Below are 15,275 nucleotides of genomic sequence, written 5' to 3'. Positions count from 1 at the left end.
ATGATTATAGTGCAAAATTGGAGTGGGCTTTGAAAGTCCAACCATTTCTAATGATGTTGCTTGTTTTTCTCTAGTGGTGCTTATTGACAGAAAAATTTACAAAGACTGAATTGGTTCTATGTAGTCTTAGTATGGAGGAAAGTTTTGTCAGTGAATATTGTAAGTAAAATCTTTACTCTTTTCTTTCCTGATGATGAATATGTAAGTTGTTTTCATGGCTTAAGTACATTTCCTCATTTGTGAAATTTGAGTGATGCCCTTTACCTTGTTTGACTGTGAGAGGTGGACGCCTTGTATATGAAGCACCCAAGAGCTGCTTATAAAAATATGCTGTCACAAGGACAGATAGTTTAGAAGGATCAACTCTGAATACTAAAGAGGGTGGCTTGTTTCTGATGCATATTCAATATGCATATTTATGAATATATGAATATGGCTTAAAGTAACAAGGATTCAGGGTTTTGTGTGTGTGTGTGCAGTATGAAGTTTTAATGAAATCTTTATCATTCTAGTGAGACAGGGACTAGTTAAATCACCTTAAGCAGACGGCCTTGAATATTATTTACACAGAATGTGTGTTGTTACAACTCAGAATTCATGTTGCCGTGTAACCATCCACTCAGACATTTAAATTCGTAGGAATCTGACCAGAACCATTAAGTTTAGAAAAATCTACATTGATCATTTTCAGGGAATAAGCTTCTCTCTTTTGTGATTAAAGAAAATTTTGATTTATTTTTCTGCACTCTTAATAGGTTTTAAAATATCAAAACATTGATTTGACATGTCACTTTTTTTAATAGAATAAAGCTCATGCTGTTTTAATGTGCAAATAAATGTTTTTGAATTTCAATACACTTGTATGCTTTCCTGGCACTTTGAGAAGTATTTTGCAAGATACCTAGATTAATTACTGTTGGAAAAATACAGACGTGACTTTTATGAATATAGGCCTAGTACAGATCTGTTGGTTTTTGCTACAGTGCAAGACATGAGGCCTAGGAGAGATTTGCTGCTGATTGCCAGGAGGACAGATCCCAGATCTCAGTCTCCACTCCTGTAAAATGAAGTGGCTGGACTGGATTCTTTCCTCTACTAAGAAGTTTCCATGAGCCTGTGTCTTTTGTTTATATTCAGGAGTATTAGCAATGTCAGATTAAATACTGAATACACCTCCCTTCCCCGAAGCAAAGTGCACTATGTGCTACATAAGATTTAATTATCTGATTCTTCTTTCTGATCCAACAGGCAATTTTTGTGTTGCATCTTTCCCAGCAACCTGGAAGGTGTTTTTAGCCATAGGTGGTGCTGTTGCACCTTCTAACAGTCTTAATATTCCTTTTGCAAAAGAAGGTTTAACAAATGTTATTTTGTTTTGATTCCGTTGCTTAGTGCTTCAGAATAGCACAATGTCCATTATGTCTGTCTACCTGGAAAAATTATTCTGCTTATGTCTTAGACTTATTCTGTCATCTCGCTGTGAACATTTCAGACTTGCTGTGCAAACAATGGCAAAATCGGTCTTTTCTTCCAGTGTTAGCAACCAGTGAGCCGGAATTTTATAAAGCAGCTAAGAGCGGCCTCTGGAGCACCTTAAAGCTGAAAAGTGTACTGAGTTCCCTGAGTATTGACCCAGCAGCTGTGTATCAATTGTTGGGAGGTGATTTTGTACATATAAGAAGGGGTGTAGTTTTTTGTCTTGGGTTTGCGTGCACGTGCTGCCACTGAGCCACGTGAGCCTGAGTCAGTTTGCTCTGAGTTATTCCCTCGTCTGTGAGATGGGGACGCTCGTATCTGCTTTGCAGAATTGTGAGAATTAGAAATTATGTAAAGTGTTTAGCACAGTGGGAATGTCAAAGGGCTCATAAAGTTTAGCTCCTGTTTTGTATGAAGCCATCATTTTACAGTCTTTGGCAGTTACTAAGAAACAGGAAAATAAGAAAAGCTGGTTTTATGCTGAAAGATATTTGAGGAGGTTCCATAGTTCCTATACCCATAATTTAGCATCAGCAGGGTCAGGACAGTTACACAGTCGCCTTGAACCAATGTTAAGCCACAGAATTTTTTGTTATTTCATATATATTGGGGCTTAAGGGGACCCAATACCTATACACATGTTTTCTCCAGCAGCCAACTGAGAGATGACACAGAAGAACAGGCAGGCGATAAATGTCTCCTGTATTACTGATGAAGCCACGTTCTCCATGAACTTCAGGGCTGTGGGAAAATGCGTGTCATGATACTGTGCCCCAGAACTAGAGACTCATGAAGTCCCAGTTAGCTCTGGGCCACAGTGAGCCTTCCCTTAAGAGGATCTGCCCCATCATGCACAGGGCTGCCCTGCCATGGAGCTGAGCATCCCGGGTGCTTCCCAATGGTGGCCAACACTGGAGGGAAAGGAAAGGTTTCATATGCCCTGCTTGTCGATCCGGACTCACACCTCAATCTGTTAGTGTGAGGAGGGCTAGCCGTTGTCCAGAGGTCAGGGGTGTGAAGGGAAAAACACTCTCCATGGACCAGATTGTGGAGGAGGCATCCCTTCCCTCAGTTTAAACAAGTGGTGGGATGCAACAGAAGGGTGCTCCCCAAGAGTTTATAAGAGGGGAAATAAGGATTTCCTTTGGGACTCAGACTAGCCATGAAACACAGAAGATGATTAGAAGGGAGATTTGTAAATCACTTTCTTATTAAATTCACATTTGTTGAGCACCAGAAATGTGCTACATTCTTTTCTGAGCGTTTTACAGAAATGAATCCTTCAATCTTCACAACAAGTGAGTAAGGAAGGTTTGATAGTTATCCCAGGTTTACAATGTGGAAATTGAGGCACGGAGAGAGTAAGTAAGTTGGCCAAAGTCACAGAGCTAGTAAGTGACAGAGCTGGTATTTAAACCCTGGCTGTCTGGTTTCCAGGCTCCCAGGGATGGGCTTTGGGTGTTTAGAGGTATCTGCATCCCTGGATCTCTGTACCTCTGTGCATCACTTAGCCCAGAAAGGACAGGGAAAGGAGAGATACACAGGAGCTCACAGTCGTGTCTCAGCCACAGTCCACGGACAGTGCACTGTGATTGGCGTTAAATGTCTTCTGGGCAGCAGATCTTTTCGTATAACAGAAATTTAGTCCATTGAGTTAATCTAGAAACCCTTCCTGCTCTGCTTCTGTCCACTCTTGTCATGTGACTGCCTGCCTGTGATTGGGCTGTTGAGGAGAATCTGTACTCATGGTTGAACTCTGATATTTCAGTCTGGTTTGTAGTTTCACATCTCCTGTTACATTAATAAATTAAATTTCTGGTTTTCTTGCATCGGTCTCTCATTAGTTTGGTTAATTTGAAACCAGTCCATGGGAGCCCAGGGGTGATGACGGTATAATTTCTGAGCACGTTGTGGCACTTCTACCTGTGCGGACCTGCGTGGAAGATTTCTGCACAGCAATGACCCAGGCACTCAGCTATAAACGCTGGGCGTGCTTGCTGTTAGATAGTACATTATTCCCAAAACAGGGACCTGGCTGATCTGGTGGTCTGCTTTGTAATGAAGATATCTAAAGAATTTATCTTGTTCCCCTCTCCCCATGTCTCCCCTAAAGGTAAACTAAGCCTTTTTACTCATTGCGGATTCTACAATCTCTGCCTCATCCCATCTTTCACGAAGTTCCTCCTTACTATCACACAACTGTTAAAGACTATTTCCTTTGATTATACACAATAAATATGGGAGCATTTGAGAGGTTCTTGGAGTTGGCTCCCTAATCCCTCTCGCTTTCTTTCCTTTTTCCACAGTCTTGAGTAATTCATTCCATGTTGGTAAGACTTTTGCCAGCCAGAATCCACAGTTCCAGGTGAGAAGGATGCAGACTTTATCTCTCCTACCCGAGGGAGAGAGAGGAAAGAATTGAGGTCTGCTCCCCCGTGGTCCCTTTCTGCCCCAGGGCCACTCATGTTCACCTGCAGCCTTCTGGCCTCTGCTCAGAAGGCCTCTGTCCCAGGACTGACTGCAGCCTTTTCTTCCCTTGTCTATATTTCCTGTGCCTTTCAGAAGTTGGTCTCTTCTCTGCAATTCAACCCTGGCAGATGTGATGGTGGTCAGCGAGCTGGTGGGCAGTCATTTGGTGACTCCCAGGAGCCATGATGATTCTCCTGAGTCTCTCATTCGGGGTTACAAGTCTGTCGAGCACCGGAGGAAGCCCATTCACGTGAGGTCAACACAACATCACATCACTTTAATTTTGTTTTTGAATTTTCAGTGGAGAAAGTATTTGTAGGAAACTGTTCCAGATTTTCGGCCGCCTGCTTTCCTCACCATTATTTCCTTTTTGGCTCTGGCGCTTGTTTAAAGAACCAGGTTACTTCTCTGGTCATTTGTAGCAGGTGGGCTTGCCGAATCCTTGATCTGCATTTGAAGCAGAATGCTTCTTCGTGATGTCAAACTGATTTTCCTTGTCATGTCTTAATAATTTGTGTACACTCATCAACTGTTTCAAGTTAAATGCTCTTTTCCAATTTCTGTTAACTCACATTTGCTGAACTCCTGCTTTCATGCTGAGGGCAGTTTCTTCTTCCTGTAATAAAATTTAGCAATTTGCATTTACTATGGGAAGGTAACTGGCTGGAGGTGCTTTTTTTCTTACCAGTTTTAATAACAATTCACCCATTAAAATGTACGGCAGTTTTTACTCTATGCCCAGAATTGTTCATCCCAGTCAATCTTAGAAAATTTTCATACCCCCAACAGGAAGCCCCTTACGCATATGCAGACATCCCCATCTTCCCCATCCTCCCACAGCCTCAGAAAGCCACTTTTCTCTCTCTGTGGATTTGCCTGTGCTGGAAATTTCATGTAAATCTAGTTACTTCATGTAAGTGGAACCATCTATTGTGACTGACTTCTTTCACACTGAGTAACGTTTTCGATATTTGTCCAAGTTGTGGCCTGGGTCAGTACTCTATGCCTTGCTATTGCTGAATAATATTCCACTGTATGTCTGGGCCCCTCTGTTTACCCATTCATCACGTGATAGACATTTGTGTTGTTTCTGCTTTTTGGCTGTGATGAGTAATGGAGCCGTGAATATTCCTGTAGGAGTTTTTATATGAACATTTGTTTTCAGTTCTCTTACGTGTGTGCTCAGGAAGCAAAATTGCCTGGTCATTCAGAAACCAAATGTTCAACTCTCTAAGGACCTGCCAGGCGTTTTTCCAAAGTGGCCAGTCTGTGTTACATCCTCACCAGCAACGGCTGCGACCTCTGCATCTTCTGTGTCCTCATTAGTGCTTGTTACTCTTTTATTGATTATAATCTATTGTAGTGAGTGTGAAGCGGTTTCTCCTAGTGGTTTTGACTTGATTTCCCTTACAGCTAATGATATTGAACATCGTTTCTTTGTGCTTATTGGCCATTTGTATATTTTCCTTGAAAAATATTTTTCAGATCCTCTATTCATTTTTTAATTGAGTTGCCTTTTTATTGTTGAGTTGTAGGAGGTCCTTTTTTTTTTTTATACATACAAATTCCTTATCAGATAAATGATTTGAAAAAATTTTCTCCTGTGTGTTGTTTTTTCACTTTCTGTATGGTGTCATTTGAAGCAAAGTTTTTAATTTTGATGAACTCCAATTTATCTCTGTTTTCTTTGTTCCTTGTGCTTTTGTGGTAATATTTAATATCTGAGGTATTTTATTTAACCTTTTATATATAAAATAACTTAATTATTAGGACCGTTCTAGGAGACGGGTGCTGTTGTTGTCCCCAGTCTATGGATAGGAGACTGAGATTCAGAAAATTTCTCTGACTTATCAGTGTCAAAGCTACACAGTGCTGTTGGAATTCAGACCCTCATGTTTGTCCCAAGTATCTGTGATCCTCACCACCATGCTCCACTACTTCCTGGAACCGTTAATGAAAAAGCCTTTACTTTTTTGATTTCTTGTTAGTTTTTGTTTTTCTCATTGGGGCCTCATCTCCTCATTTCCTTAAAGAGATCAGTGTAGGTTTATTTTAGGTCTCTTGTAGGCAGAAGCATTGCTATCAGTTAACTTCTTTATTACTCACTCCCCAGTGATTGCTGTTGCTAGTTGACCTAATGAAGTCTTGCTTTAGTCTTTCCTTCTCATGACACTAACAACAGAGTCATGACTTACAGAATGCTTAAAGAAGAATGTACTTGATTGATTTTATTTTGCTAACCAATCAAACCAATCAAATAAATACCTGGTGTTGAAACATACGGTAAGCCCTCCAGAATAGGGTCACTGTCTTCCTTGTGTTTCATTTGTTTGGTCACAGTGTCTGGATAGTGCCTTGCTGTCCAGCAGTTTTGTTAGGATATGGTGCTTGTGAATCATTCTAAGGACAGAATTTTGACAACAGACTGTGTTGTTCATTTCACGGGGGAAAAGTTAATATAGAAATACTGCTCAGATCTATTTTAAAATTAAGTTTAGAAATTTGAGAAGAGTTCAAGAAACCATACAAAGATCTTTTTCACTAATTTTAGATCTATCTTAGACAAATTATGGTTACATAGCAGAGTAACTTATCAAGTAGATTTGACAAGAGGAGTGTATTATTGATTATTTGTTTTAGTTGAAATATTCTAGCTGGGATAAAATATTCAGTGCCCATAAATGAACAAATATGTTTGTGTTTCTATGCAACATGGGAGTAGACTTCATATGTTTCTATATAATATATATGACTGTGTGTTTTAATCTGTCTGTCAGTGTTTTTATAGTTTTTCAGCAATGTTGTAACTTTGCAATTCTTCTAAGAAAATCACCTCAGATTCTAGTGCAGTTTGTACTGTGTATGCTGTCTTATGCATGGGATTCCACTGTCCCCTTAGTGAGGAATTTCCTCTTCTATTGTGTTAGTATCAGAGTTAAAGGAACTGTGATTTCTAGGCCTTTGCTTTCCATGTGTTTGCACTTGGATGTCAATCACAATTTTCCCTTTCTTGAGTTTTCATTGTTCAATTAGAATTTTTGAAAATAACTTAATTTGTTGCATCGGTCTCCCTAGAAACTTGATGTGTTTGTGCTTTTCAGTTTTCAATTAATGAAAAATGTAAATACACTCTTGTTTTTAAGTAGTCCTTTTTCACTAGATATTTGTTTACCTCTTTATAGTTAAAATATTTTTTCCCAATGAGTGAATCGGTGTGTATATTTTAAAAGAAACCTTACTTTTTATTCTTTTTATTGTAACACTTATATTCATTGTAGAGAATTTAGAAAATAAGGATAAACACAGTAATAACTTCACAATGGCCTCTAATCTCACCTGGAGATACAGTTGTAAGGATTGAAATTGAGAATTACAAGTCCTCTTAAATTGTTCTTCTTTTTCAAGTACGATTTGGTTACTGAGACCCTTGAATTCCCATATGAATTGTAGCAGCAGCTAGTCAGTTTCTGCAGAGGAGCCCGCTGGGATTGTGATCGAGACCATGTTGAATATACGGATCGCTTTGAGGAGCACTGCCATTCCAAGAGCTCTGACTTCTGATCCAGGAATATGCGTGGTGTGTCTGTCCAGTTATTTAGGTCTTCTTTAATTTTTTTTTCAACAATGCTTTGAGTTTACAGAGTTTTATTTTACTTTTTGTTTTTTGCCTTTATACTGAGGACAAGTGTGCAAGGTACCAGAATCAGAAGTGTATTTGAGCCCCGCCACTTGCTGCCACAATGGTCGCTGCGCTCTTGCTTCACCCGCTCTACAATCTTGCACAAAATAGGACCTCAGTAACTCTCTCTCTCTCTTGAATGATTGTATGATTGTTGGATGATGCTTGAGAGTCCTTGTGATGATTTTATTTCCCCAGCCTTTCCCCAATTCTTTACTATGCCCTTTCTCTTCCTTTCCTCCAGCCTGGGTTTCAGTCTACCTGTGGCATTGATTTTTCTTGTCTGTAGACACTACCTTTCACTGGTTCACGATCATTTTACATGTGGGCTGTGGAAAATTGCTAGATGTCAAGAAAGAGCCAATCGATTGCATGCTAGTATTTTTAGAGTGTGTTACTGTTTTATCGATTGAAATTAAATCAGGTTGACCCCCTGAGCCCTCCCGTGAGCTGTTTTCGCCTTCCTACAGGTGATACTGCTCTGGTTGCTGAATGTGCCCTTTCCCCAGACTTGGTTTTGGAGTTAAGTCACCATCAGTGGAGCCCTCTCTTTAAAAGATGAAGAGAACATTTGCTCCTTCTCCCTGGTTGGGGACTTGGATGAGATGAGGTACCAGATAAAGAATGGAGCCCCACCTCATTCTAACACCCGCTTTTTCCATTCCTTTCTCCAGGGAAAAAGAGTACAATTCAACACTATAAACATTGATTGTGAGCTAATGAGATAGACAGGACAACCGATCATTTATTAAATATCCTTTCATGCCAGAAACAAATGTATTATACACACAAAAAGCACACAAAGAACGGTAGTAACGTGATTACACACGTGGGTCCGAGTTCGAGTCCTGCTCTGGAGTGACCAGTCCTGAGAGATGGAGAAATGTTAGGTCAGCTTAACTTCTCCCGGACTTGTTTGCTGTCCTGCAAAGACGGGCTTGCTAGGCGTCCCTCCCCCTTAGAGGTGCTGTGGGGTGTAAATGGCGCGTGGGCAGCCCGAGCACAGCTGCTCATTCCTCGTAAGGGCAGGATAGCATCGCTTTTGCGGTGACAGCTTTATGACCGTCCCGTGTAGACTCTTAGTGCTCCGAAGGGATGCCTTGTGGTTTGGAGATGGGATTCTCACTTCTGTAAATACCCAAGGATTGTGTTATTGGGCCGTGCTGATTTGAATCTATTCTTTAGAAAGTACATAATGTAGATATATTTTTCAAGCATGCATGCTTTTTTCTTTTATTATTTATAGTTCTACCCTCTCTCTTGGTGTGACTTTTCATGGAATCCAGGAAACAGTCCTAAGCCACCTGCCTCTTCACACTTCTCCGTGGTGGTTTTCTTCCCTGACTAGAAGAGGGTTCTGCATAGGAAATTTTCTTTGTTCCCCTTTTCTTGGAGTCTCTCTGTCTGTCTGCCCATCTCTCACCTGTCCATCTGTCCATTTATCTACCCACTGAATCTTCTGACATGTTCCAAAAAGCATTTCAGGCAGCTTACAGAAGAACAGATACCAAATAAACAGGTGAGAAATTGGGGCCAAGTTCAGACAGTGAGGCTAGGAGGCAAGCCTGTGTTAGGGTTGCAGGCATGAGAGACACGCGTCTGCCCTGTGACTTATAAGATTGACAGCAACAGTGTGCCTGAGGCTCCCAGCAGACACAGGGAAACAGGGTTTGTGGGAGATGCTCACTGGCTGCGAAATAAATAAGTGGCTTAGGAGATGCCCAGCCTTTCCAGCTACTAAGGCTTAGGAGAATATTTTGAGTTTCTTCCAAAATCAGAATATTGCATCTTTTCTTTTTTCAGAGATCTATGTATAGTTTGTTACATTCTATACCTGGAAATTTCTCCAAAACTGCTTCCCACATGAGTCCCATGGCTCGGGAATGGGGTGGTTCTGCTCATTGACGGGGGTTGGCCAGAAACAGAAAATGACAGCCTCAAAGGAGCCTGGGATTTGTCAGTTATGTTTTGTCAGTACTGTAGAGTTCAAACTCTTTCACAGTATCTCTCCATCTGAGGAGGCAGCGTGCTCTCTTACCAGCATCAGGAGCTCAGGACCACAGGATGGTGCGGGCTGAATGCACTGCCGTCAAGACAGCTGTGCTAGTCACTGCAGGTGTGGTTCTTTTTCATACGGCATTTCATGTTCTTTACTAGAATGTTTCAACAGGGAGTTAATTAACTGAGTCAATTCACATTTAATAAATATGATGCTTTGTTGAAAAGACAGTTATAGGCAGAATATAAGCTGTGAAGAATTTAAAAACGGTTTCATTACTGAAATTTCTGTAGGGAAGATACACAGTTTATCTTATTTATTCCTCTCTTTTAAAGTAACAAAGAAACAAGACAGAAAAGGCAGAGGATGGTTTCTGTTCTTCCTCTCCGCTTGCAGGTGCCCTCACCTCCAGTAGCATCCATCCAGACACCAGCACTGACACTGGCCGTGCTCAGAACTGCCTCAGCCCTGAAGACACAACTGAGAAATAGAAGGGGGCTACGCCCTATGACAGCAGGTGCTCTCACTTTGTGGGTCCTTATGTAACTGCACGATGTTAATCAGGATCGCCCGTTCTACATTGTGTAGCGCTGCTGCGGTGTCTCCTAGTTACTTGTTTCTGTAAGTATTCATGTATTATTCCCCAATGCGTGTTACTACACGCCTAAAAATGCTTTTTTCAGATGAAAAATAATTTGCATTTAATATAATAAGTCTGAAAAAAGGGGCAAAATAGTCTATCCTGGTCCCGCTACTCAGAGATAATAATTAACAATTTAACATTTATTTTCTGTTCTTTTCGTCAGTGTGTATCAGCTCTGTCATAAAAACCAGTGAGCACTCTGTCCCTGTTTACTGTGCGGAGATCTCCATTTTCCATTCGTCTTATTACATGTTTTTCTACAATATTCTATCTCCCCTGGCATGATTTTTAATGACCAGTGTAGCATTCTGTCTTAAGGAATGCATCGTCCATTTTACTTCGGACTTAAATAAACTTTTAAATTCCAAGTATACTTAACTGAAATACTGAAAAGAGAACTGTGGTGGTACAGGAAGGCCCCTAACTCCCTTCTCATTATTTCCTGAGAGTAAAAGCTGTGGAAAATTTGGTATATATATTTCATGACCTTTATGCCTATGAGATACATATATATACACATATGAGAAATCAATGTATAGGTGTGTGTATATATGATTTATTTAAAAATGAGACCATACTATATGTTTTTCTGCAGCTCGCTTTATTCACTCAGGGGTATATCATAGACGTCCTCCCACTCCAGACTCACCCGGTCCTTTCAGATAGATTGGAGGGGTCTCCTGATGTGCGGGTGTCGTCTCTTGTCCACGGACACATTTGGTGGGAGAGTGCTGTGGACAAGGCCCTGGACCACGGCGAAACGCCGGCTCCCTCAGCGCCCACAGCTCGCCTTGAATTACCGTAACATTGTCTTCATTGTGGACAGTTAAGTTTTCTCCACTTTCCACTGTCAGAAAGAATGTTTGACTTGCATCCTTCTTGTACAGACATTCCTGTGATCTTGTATGGATATTCCTTTAGTTAAGGCTTCTGGAAATTTAGTCCCTGGATGTGACACTTACATTCATCACAGACTCCTTTCAAGTGACTCTAGAAATTCCTTCTCCATTGGGGAATGAAAAAATGCGCAATTACTTATGTAACCAATTCTCTATCGCTGGATATGATTTCACTTCAGTTTTTCTTCCCACCTTTGTAAACAGTGCTGTGTAAATGCCCTGATGGATACATCTGTTTGGACTGATTGTTTTTTTTCTAAAGGAAACGATTCCTAGAAGTGGAGTTGAGTCAGTGTGTATGTACGTTTTTCAGAGTTTACATATCCATTGATATGTCATCCTCTGAAAAAGTCGCTTATGATTTGTTCTCACACAGATGGACACTAACTAGAATATCTTAAAAATATTCGCCAATATGATAAGCAAAAGTGCTTTTTCATTGTTTTTGTTTGCATTTGATGACCAGTGAAGTTTTGAGCTTTTTTCACTCATTAGCCTTTTGAATTTTTTAAAATGAATGATTCATTTTGTCCTTTGCAAACATTTAAGTGAGGGAGCTTCTTGTTGCTTTGTGACAGCTCTTTGTATGTTATGAAAATTTACTTCGTGACTTCATCAACATGTATCACAGAGCTTTTTCTTGTCATTTCTTTCCTTTCATTTTGTTCAGAAAGTTTTTTATTCTTGTTGTGGCTCAAACTACTCTTAAGATAGTAAATGTCTTCCTTATGGGTTTTATCTTTGACATTCTTAGAAATACTTCCTTATAATGGAATAAATCTCTTCTGTAGGTTTTTTTAATCTCTAAGGTGGTGATTGTAATAGTACTTGTTATAGTGAGGAGAAGTTGAGTTAATAAGAGCAAAGGGTTGTATTTGCTGTTATTAGTACTTTTTAATATTTACATCACTATGTGCAATTTATCTTGTGGTCATTATGACAGGAATAGAATTTATTCTTTCTAGGTGATTCTGATTGTCCCAGGACAATTATTGAATTCATACTTTTCTCTTTGATTTGAAATCCCACCTGTACAAAATATTTACATACACTAGAGTCTCTTTTTGAACTCATGGTTCCTTTCTGTCAATCTCCATTCCTTACTCCAGCACCATATCTTACATATTGTAAAAATTTATTTAATCACTGGCAGTCTGATTTTTTTTGATTCTTTTCTTCCATCCCAAATTTTCTTGTCTAGTATTATGACTTTATTATTCCTGAAGAGTTCCAAAATATTTTGTTCAAGTTAAAAAACATCAGATTGGAATTTTCATGGGAGTTTTTAGTAAGTTTTGAATTATTCTTAGGAGAACTTACATCTTTACAAAACTGCTTTCCTCCATGCAATATGTTTATGTCTCTACATTCATACCTCTTACTTTAACACTCAGTATAGTCCTGAAGTTTCTCCATTTAGAACATGGGCATTATTTTTGAATTTATTCCAGTTTATTGTTTATGTTTTTGTTAATTTTGTGAGAATTTTTTGCTATTATATATTTAAATGCTTAAAACTGACATTTAGAAAGGAAGATTCGGTTTGTCAATACTCAATTTGTAACTTGTCATTTAAAATTGTAAGTATTAACCACTTGTTCCAGAATCCTTTCTTTTCTGTTTTTAAAAATTTGTTTCCAAGATTCTCAAAATGGTCATAGCTAAGTAGTAGTATAGGTGGGGAGATAGATGGAGAGAGGTAGTGTGGCTCATGTACAGACTGTGAGCAGTTTCATGGCTGCCTTTAGGCTGGAGAAGCCGCAGAAGAGCCCAGGTTAGACCGGGGGTGGCTTTGTATGCACTTGAAAGCCAGCTTTCCTGTCTGTATGGTGAAGCCTGGTGGGCGTGGCAGGTAGATGATCAAGGTCCGATGGAGGTCATTGGCTGCACAGAACGCTGTGTCTGTGAGAACTGGCTAACATTACCATGGGAAATGCTTGGCGCCAGGAACACTGCAGGGGAGCTGGGGAGCCTGTGTGTTAAGGATTTTCCAGTCCTGGGAGTGGGAAGAGCAGACTCTGCATTCAGATCTGAGTTTGAATTCATCCTCTTTAGTTTACTGGTCCTCTGACTTTTGTCAAGTTATACATCCTCTTTGAACTCCTGTTTTCTTGTCTCTCAAAACAGGAGAATTACGGCCTGCTGCTAGAGTGTTTGATCAGTGTAAATGATTTGTGTCTATAAGATGCCACGTACAGCCACAATCTCAGTGAGAAATGGGTTGTCGCCTCTTCTTCTGCAACTCAGTGCTCGATAAGACATCGGGGGAAAGCCAGTCCCTAATTTGTTGTGATGCAATGAGGAACAAAATTAACGTTTGCCTTTCCCTAGCAGTATTCTTAATTCTTTGTTTCATTTACCTCTTTCCTCCTTTACTCTCCCCTTTCACCTCCTCCACCAAAAGAGACTGAGACTGTCTGAGAACACTAGATTCAAATTACTTTAAATGTTGGCTCATCCCCATGAAATTACAGTGACATTAAAAAAAATCTGTACACATCCCAGACGATTATATTTGATTTATACACACACACACACACACACACACACAATCAGGATGCCTCCCGTTTGCTGAAGGAGAAGGACCACTTTTTCTGAGTTTTCATTCACTGAGCGTGAGAGGAAAGTCTCTTAAGCAGAAATTCACCTGGCTTCGTGCATGGTTTTTTAAATTGGATTTCTGCTTTGTGTCCATAGAAATATTCTCCTATTAGAAGAGGGGAAGTGGAGACATAGATATTCTGCTGAGATATTGGTGCCATCATATTTGAGTTGGAAAGGATTTATGACAGCATAGAGTTGTAACTTTTTATGGGTGAGAATCCATGATAGTGTAACTTGGACAAGAACCCGGGTCTTCTGTCTTCGTGTCCACGTGGATGAAGAGGCAACTGGGTGGGGGATGGCAGGGATCCTTCTTGCTTGAGTTCCAGGGTCTTGCTAGTTTTCATTGTTCAGCTGCCTTTAGTTTATGTCCATGTGGCCTCTCATGGGAAGGTCACTATGTCCTGATAGATTGAGTTTCTAATCAGCAAAAAGGTCTGGACCCACTAATGGTTCCCAGAGATTTTCTGCTGACCTGCTGACACTTTATATACATGAGACTTAAGAAATTGCTGGATATAAAATCCTTAATGTTATCGTTTGCCCTCGAGTTCCATAGGAATGGAGTGCTGTCTCAGGCTGTCTAAGGCTAGATCTGAACAAATATAGGGTGATAGGCTGCCCAGCTGGACCCTCCCCAATCTAATGGGATTTCCACCTTAGTTTTTAGAATCAGGCAGATTAGTTCAAATCTTGCCTTTACCATTTATTAGCTTTGTGACCTTGAGGAAGTAACTTTACTTTGTGAGGGACCAATTTTCTTTGTCTGTAAATAAGTTCAGTATTTATTTTAGGGTTTTTGTTTTAGAATTGAATGAATCAATTCCTTCATTTATTCCTAAAATACAGATCACATGGTTCTATGCTGGTGCCTTATTAGTTGATTACTAAGGGACTCAGCAGTGAGAATGTGGGTGAGGACCCCTGGATAATAGAGCTTATATTCCAGGATATGCTTGTAAAAGACTGGATTGCAGTGGATTTTTAGTAAATGTCCACTCCATTCCTAATCCCCATTGATTGTGTATATATCTTTATACTAATATATGAACAATTTTTTATTGCAATTTAAGTCTCTGTAGTATTTAAAGTATGTAGCTATAACAAAAATACGTGAAATAAAATTATCTGACTTTTATTTTCTTTTCAATAAGCAAAACAAAATAAAATAGAAAAGAAAAGAAAAAGTTTTGAAGGAGTAGAAATAATTTTATTTCCGTGGAATCAACTCCCTATGTTAGGTTTTTCGGTTGTGTTCTTAAACAGCATATAAAATTGACAGGTTTTGTGTTCAGTGTTGATAGCTGGGTGAGTAGTTTCTTTTTGTGGTTGTCTTTGATGAATTATTTGCACTAGATCATAAGTAATGTGCATGTTACATATTGGAAACGAGGAAACAGTGGAGACATACTACCTCCAATGCAGTCATTTTGTTACCGAGTCCAAACTCATTCTGCTCACCAAATGACAGGCCAATAAACCGGGAGATGAGGTGTTGGAGCAAGG

The 15,275-nt window shown here is 39.8% G+C and overlaps 1 long non-coding RNA gene across 1 annotated transcript in view; it reads left to right on the top strand.

Annotated features, from left to right (window-relative positions):
- Nucleotides 1-15,275, top strand: part of LOC135320512 (uncharacterized) — a 257,975-nt gene that overhangs the window by 187,045 nt on the left and 55,655 nt on the right. Inside the window, exon 2 of the long non-coding RNA XR_010379680.1 lies at nt 10,020-10,244. This is a non-coding gene — a long non-coding RNA (uncharacterized LOC135320512). The remainder of the gene's footprint in view (nt 1-10,019; nt 10,245-15,275) is intronic.

Source organism: Camelus dromedarius, unplaced genomic scaffold, assembly GCF_036321535.1.
Source record: "Camelus dromedarius isolate mCamDro1 unplaced genomic scaffold, mCamDro1.pat HAP1_SCAFFOLD_176, whole genome shotgun sequence".
Classification (NCBI taxonomy): domain Eukaryota; kingdom Metazoa; phylum Chordata; class Mammalia; order Artiodactyla; family Camelidae; genus Camelus; species Camelus dromedarius.
Note: the sequence above shows the minus strand (reverse complement) of the source record. Positions and strands in the feature narration are given on the sequence as shown.